Here is a 7,048-nt window from a genome sequence, read left to right as displayed (position 1 = left end):
CCACGCGAGGGGGCCCGAGCTCCACCCACGGCCCTGGCTCCCGAGACAGGGGGGCGGTGGGCGCGGCCTCCGGGACCACCCGGCTTCCAATAGGAAAACGCGGCCCTCTCCCGACCGGGGGCTGGGAGCTGGGCTTGGCGCCCCAAGCCCGCGGAAGAGGGCGGGGAAGAGGGAGGAGGCGGACTCTGCCCCAGGGGCGGGGGCTTCCTGGCGGAGGTGGCACCTTTGGCCGCAGCCCCGGTGGGGAGGAGAGAGGGGCTCGGGCTGTCGGAGCGCGTCCCGCCCGAGGAGCGGTGTCCATCTCATGGACTCAGCAGCCCTGGAGGTCGCGCCACGGCCCCTTTCCCCTCCACGAGGAAGTTCCCCTCCCCACGAGCCCCGGAGCTGGGGGGGCAGATCCACCCCGCTTGCTGGGGCTGGAACTGAGGTTCTGGGTGAATAATGGACGCTGCACAAACAGGTATTAACGCGGCTCCTGGGGCGGGGGAGACGCATCCTTATTAATATTTATTAAACCCGCGGCCCGTCATTCAAGAGCCTCATAAATATTAATTCCCAATTAAACATTTATATGAAAGAGATTGTTTCTCCTCCCCCTCGAAGAACCTGTTTGAAGCTGGGGCTGCTGGTGGCCGCAGGGGACATGGGGTCTCCAGGGAGGGGCACAGGGGCTGGGGCTGGCAGTGGGGCGATCCCCTCTGTGCCTGGGCCCTGACCAGCTCCTCCCGCCCCCCTCACACCTCATGCCGAGTCCCGCAGAGGTTCCACTGCTGGCCGGTCAGCACACCTGCAGCGGTCCGGGCTCCTGTGTCGCTGCTCAGCTGGTCTCGAGTGAGTTACCAGTGAGGTCAACTGCACAGGGCAGTGAGGTTTAGGGGGCAAGGCTGTGGTGAAGGTCTGGCAGAGGGGAAGGGCTACCCCTCAGACAGGCTGGCGAGGCCCCGGCGTCCCCTGCAGGCTCCAGGCCACAGTGGCGGGGTCTCCTGCCCCGTGGGCCGCGGGTGTTGACGTGGAGGGCTGGTAACCGGTGGTCCTCAGCCCCTGCCCAGAGCTCCCGCTCTGAGCGTGTGTGACAGAGCAGGGTGGGCTCTGACTAGGTCGGGACACTTGCACTATGCCGGGGCGGTCGGGGCCGTCTCTGTGGCCCTCGGCTGCGGCTCCGACCCCAGACACCACTTACCAGGGTGGCATCCTGCAGCGCCCGCCTTTGAGGAATCTCGAGGCGAGGACCCTCCTGTCTGCCCTGCGTGGCAGGCTTTCTGCAGTTGTGATGCATACGACTGCCTCCCCGCGTCCTGGCCCACCCCGGGCAGCGCCAGCTTTCTGAGTGCCAGCCTGGTGGGCGGGAGCCACAGCCCTGCGGTCTCCAATCGTGTGGTGCAGTTGCCCGGCACACCCTGGGGCTCCCCTGGGGTGCCCGTGGGCAGTTGTCCCCCGGCGGCCCGTGCCCACAGTTCTCTCACACTCGCCTTCACGGTCCCGCCTGCGGTCCACCTGAAGCCAGCTTTGTATAAAGACCAGCCTTCTCTCCCCAGTGATGAGCTGCGTTCCCAGTGCCGTATCTCCCTGGCCGGGCATGGGTCACTGGTACCCTCTGAAGCCCACGTGTCCCCAGGGGGGACCCCCGTGGGGTCATCTATGTTTTCAGGGAGCCAGCGCTGTCTTCCTGCTATTTTCCGGTCTGTGTCCCCATTCCTGGGCCTTCAGTCTCTGCGGGCAGATTTAGGAGGAGTTTCCTAAAAAAGCCTGCTGAGGCTCGGATTTGCAGGACACTGGTCTGGACACTCACCTGGGCACCGTCGGCCCAGCCGTGCTGACTGTGTCTCTTTATCGCATCGGTCAACGTCAGCATCCTTCCTTGGAGTCCTAAGACACGCACGCGCAGTCCACTCGGCAGGGCTTAACTCCCGGCTTGGCTGCTGTTTGGGCTGCAAGCTGTGGCTTACCTCCTGCGTGTTACCAGCAGTGTGGAGTCTTACCATGATTTCTGGAGGTTTATCTTGTGGCCCGTCAGTGCCAGAGGCTCTCGTGTTGAATTGCTTACATTTTCTACGAAGACGGTCGCATTATCCATGCATCATGAGGGTCTTCTCCATCTCTCCCTCCTCTGACTTCATTTTTTCTGTCCCACACATTTCCTGGGTCTTTCAACATTATGTTCAGCAGAGTGGTGGCGGGGGACAGTCTTGATTTACCTCTGATCTTGGGGAGTCTTAGATTTGTCCTTTAAGTCTGCTGTCTCCTGAGGGGTGTTTGAAGATTGAGTTTATCAAGTAAAAATGTTCTCTCGCATTCGAAGCCTTCCAGGAGTTCTTAGAGATTAATAGGTGTTGAACTTTGTGCAGACCTTTGCTGTGTCTGCCGAGATCACTCATGTGGCTTTTTTCCTCCTTTGCTCTTTTCAGGAGACTCCGCTCCTCTAAGGGCGAGCTGTCCGGACCCTCTGGACCGGGGAGTGGTGTTATTTTGAAGCAGGGCTTGTGGACTGGCATGGATCACGAGGAATGTCATTGCTTTTTGAACCTCTCGGAAAGAAAAAGGGCTGCCTGTGAACCCAGGAGCCGGTGCCTGCGGGCACAGCCGGTGCCTGCGGGTACAGCCCCAGTTTACATTCGCCAGGCGCTCTCCGGACCTCTCTGACGCGGGTCTGCACAGCGCGTGCTTGTGCAAGCGGAAAAAGAGAGGAGACGGACGGACGGGCTCAGGAGGCCCTGGGGTCCTCGTGCCAGGAAGGGCGCTCCCGACCACTTCCCACCCTGAGCCTTCAGGCCCCTGTTTTCCGCACGGAATGGTCCCGGGTCCCCGGGAGGGTGGGCAACGCCGCGCTCTGGAGAAGATTCACCCCTGCTGTGCCCAGCTTGACGCTGGTGCTTCTGGAAAGGTGGCAGACGCTTTCCAGAAACCATCTGGGACAGCGGTCAGATGGCGGCCCGGACTTGGGCTCCTTCCTCAGATGGCCGTCCTGAGCTTAGTCCCGCGACGGCCAGGCTTCGCCACGCTGCCTCCCTGATGGAATGGGACACTCCCCGGGGACCCCAGCTGTCCCGTGTCCCGCCCTGCCCCCCTTCCTTGGACACACACTGAGGTGGTTCTGCGTGGACCCCTGCAGGTGGCACAGCCTCGTGGTGAAGGGGTGTCCCCACCAACACCGCCCTGTGAGCGGCCTCTGACCCTCCAGCCACACCCGCGTTCCTGGGGCTCCTCAGGGTCCCTGAGTCACTTGCCTGACTCACAGAGCCCGGAATGCTCTCTGCTCAGTGACGGTTTTATCATAAAGGACGCAGACCAGGACCAGCCGAACGAGGAGACGCCTGGGTGAGCCCCGAGCTGCTAGGCTGGCCCCTCGTGGCTCAGGACGGCCCCCTCCTGGCCCAGCCCTGCATCCTGCCCGGAAGCCCACCGGAGCGATTATCACGTGGCCTGACGGCCAGATCTGGGCCACGCAGCTGAATTAGGCTCCAGCCCCCTCCCTCCCCTCCACGCTTGATCTGTCTGGTGTCGAGCCCCCCACCCCCTCCAAAGCCACTCATCAGCATGAGCTCAGGTGCGGCTCTGGGTCTGGGGTCTGAGCAGTACAGACCACCACCCCCAGGGCTCCAGGAAGGAGCTCTTTGATTCCCCGTCCCCCTAGCCTGGCCCCAGGGAGGCATGTGACAGCCTGCAGCTTGGGCGGAGGGAGGAGGGGAGGGAAGGTGCAGGAGGCACTGGATCCCGAAGACTTCTGTTCGTCATCCCCTATTCTGTTCAGAGTCACATGAGTGAACGGTGGTCTTTCCTGTTCTTTGATTGCGGACAGGCTTGTCCCAGCCTCTCACAGGGAGTGTGGAGAGCCTGGTCTCCAGGGGTACTGGGTACTGGGTACTGGTTACTGGGGGCATGATCCTGGGGCAGCCGTGAGGATGAGGTGCCCCGGGGGAGAGGAGTGCTGCCCAGGGCCCCCAGGGAAGGCTGCCCTGCAGGACGCTGCCCTGGTTAGTGCTTCCTGCCCCTCGGCCGGGTCGCCCCACTGCCTGCCTGTGGGTTCACACACGTGGCCCCGTGCAGGGCGGAGAAGTCGGGTGGGAGGTGGGGGTGCAGGTCGGCGTGGCTGGGCTGTCAGGCTGCGCCCACGAGGTTGGGCACCCAGGGATGCTGCACGGGGTGTGGTGGGAGGTCTGAGGGGCTTCAGCAGAGCCTGTGCCTCCCCCTTGTCCTTTCCAGAGCGGGTGTCTCTGCAGGGGCGACGGGACCTGTGTCTGCCGTGTGGAGCCAGCTCTCACGGGAAGGCAGTGGTGATGCCTCAGCCTGGTGCTCAGGGACACACACTGTCTGTGTCCCCCAGGTTCAGAGTGCCATGCAGTTCAAAGCACCGAGTGAAATGTCTGCGTCTACAGCTTGGGTGGGGAGGGCGTGGGCAGGGCTCAGGGCTGGGGGGGTGGGGGGATGGGGTGGGGTAGGGGGGTGGGGTGGGTGGGCCCAGCCAGGGCACGAAACTCGCGTGTGGCTGCAGCTGTCCTCCCCCAGCCCACATGGACAGGAGCCCACTGTTGCGGCCGCCCGTGCCCCCTGCATGGCACCCCCCGTCCCGTGCTGCTCCTGCCTGCCCTCCCGGCTGGTCTCGGGGAGGGTCCGGGCAGCTGCGGACTGTGCGTTGGGCTCACTTGGGGTTGCGAGCTGCCCCTCACTCGACAGGGTGTGCCCTGTCCTGCTTCCCCGCCATGTGCCACCTCCGGGGCCAGATGGCACCACCCAGAGGTGCTGGGGGACAGGCTGCTGGACTGAACCCCGTTTCCTCCCCTGCCAAGTTCCTGTTTGAAGCTTAGCCTCCAACGTGGCTGTGTTTGGAGAGAGAAGGTAACTAAGATTAAGTGAGGTCAGGAGAAGGCTGCTTTGGTCCACTCTCTGCAGGGCTGAGGCCCGCAGCTCGGGTGAGGCCCACAGTGGGGCTGCAGAAACCCGGGCTGGGGCCAGGGGCGACCTAGGGTTTGGGGTCTCGGACAGCAGGTGGGCAGCCGGGTCTTCAGCCACTCTACTGCCCACAGAGCCCGAGGGTCAACCCACGTTGGTGATTTTCCATGGCACACGGATGTTCTGATACAAGCATTTAATCAATGCTGCTGGGAGCGAGAATGGATTGGCTTGAAAGTGTCCAAAACCAGGCGGAGGACTTCAGAGTCTGGTGAGTGGCAGCAGGTGCAGGCCGGCCACGCCGATGCGGTGACGGCCAAGGCCGGGCCCTGGTGAAGCGGTGTCAGCACCCAGCAGGAGGCCGTGTGCAGCGATAGAAGGCGCCCAAGACCCTCGTGGCCCCTGGACCGCATCCTCAGCCCGCTCTTCAGCTACGTGTCTTTTTCCTTTCCAGGTCGATTTTTTGTCAGAGTTGTTTTTATGTTCTGGATTCTAACAATTCACTAGTCACGCGCACGGCAATGCTTTTATCCGAGTCTCTGTTTGCTTTTCACTCTGTTTGTGGGAAGCCTCTGGCGCTCGGAGCTTCACGTTCAAGCCGGACGGCTTATCAGTGCGCTCCTTACTGTCTGTCCTGTGCCTCATGTGAGAAGCCCTTCGCGTCACCAGCATCACACGCAGGCTCTGTTTCCTGTAAAAGGCTCACAGAAAAGCCTGAATGAACTTTTGGGCCAACCCAATGGTTTGGTTTTTCACGTTTCACAAAACGTAACAGTCTATAAGGCGATTTTCATCGCCCTGCAGCTCCGTGCACCTGTGGCGGAGGCCGGCACGGAACCGAACCCTCCTCCTGTGGAAAGGCGGTGTCCTTGCGCCACTTGTGAGACAAGCTGTTTTCACACCTACGCTGTTCGGTGTGGCAGCCCAGAGCCACACGTGCCATTCACACGTAAGCAAACCGACATGAAACAAAATTTAAAACTCGGTTTCTCAGACCCCGTTGGTGGTGTTTCAAATGCTCAGTGGTCACACGAGTGGATAATTATAAGAATGAGTACAGGTAGGAAAGGTGTAGAAACACGATTCCGTGACTGCGTGAACGCACGTGGACATCAGCGCTAATTAGGGTCATCCTTCTGAAGGATGGAAGATTTACAAAAACTGGCCACGTTTCAGAAATACCAACCTGTGGGGCCTGCAAGATGCATTCTCTGCTGAAAGAGGAGTCAACTTAGAAATCAGTAGTAAATGATATTAGCAAACCCCACAGTTTCAGAATGAAAAAAAATGCTTCTAAATAGTCCGGCTTCAAAGAGGTGCTCGTACGGAAATGAGAAGATAGATCTGGACAGTAACTGCTTACCAAAACTAGTGGGCGAAGCGGGGAGGAGCCCGTCTGTTTTATGCATTTTTGTGTAAATCCAGTATTTTGGGATCTTGGTTTCCTGACCAAGGATAGAACCCACAGCCCGTGCAGTGGAAACGCAGCCAGCCGCCGGACTGCCAGGGAAGCCCGCATACCTGAGACACTTTGGTCTGGGACTTCCAGCCTCCAGGACTATGAGAAAAATAAATTTCTTAAAAACAATTTTTTGAGCCTCCTACTTTGAGATATTTCTTTATGGCAGCCCTAGCAAACTAAGACATATGCTTTTCTCTCTTTGCTTTTAATATATTTTCTTTATCATGAAGTTCTGCAGTTACACTGTGGTATAATTAGGTATGTGATTGATTTTAAAATTCTGCCTGGAACTTATGAGTCATGGATCTGAGAATCTACCTTTCATCAATTCTGGAAACTTCTCAGCCCCTGTCTTGCAGAAGAGAGCTCGCAGAGAGGGGCTGAGACTGCTGTCCTTAGCAAGTTCCGCTTGCAAGGGTGACCTGTGGCTGACCTCTGGGGACGTGGGCTTCTGGAGTTCCCGCCACCTCTGGAAGTTGCTGTGGCTAAAGTGCTTGTGCAGACAGCGTGGTTTATTGAACCTCTGATAGATAGAGCCTGCTGGCATGAGCTGCTCCTGATAAAATCCCTGGGCCCTGGGGTCCGGGTGCTGAACCACAGCAACTAAAAAGGCTGCTTTTACTCTGTGCTTCTGATCGAGTTCTCTCCCCGCTAACAACCAAAGAGGAACCATACTTTGAGGCAGAAAGTCATTTTAAC

General features: G+C 59.4%; 1 long non-coding RNA gene across 1 annotated transcript; it reads left to right on the top strand.

The window, feature by feature from the left end:
- Positions 1 to 251: 251 nt before the first annotated feature.
- On the top strand, positions 252 to 6,438 carry LOC138984415 (uncharacterized). Its single transcript, XR_011461682.1, has 5 exons — positions 252 to 460; positions 2,406 to 4,378; positions 4,785 to 4,833; positions 5,022 to 5,158; positions 5,342 to 6,438. It is a non-coding gene; the product is annotated as an uncharacterized lncRNA (long non-coding RNA).
- Positions 6,439 to 7,048: the final 610 nt, after the last annotated feature.

Source organism: Bos mutus, chromosome 21, assembly GCF_027580195.1.
Source record: "Bos mutus isolate GX-2022 chromosome 21, NWIPB_WYAK_1.1, whole genome shotgun sequence".
Lineage (NCBI taxonomy): Eukaryota > Metazoa > Chordata > Mammalia > Artiodactyla > Bovidae > Bos > Bos mutus.
Note: the sequence above shows the minus strand (reverse complement) of the source record. Positions and strands in the feature narration are given on the sequence as shown.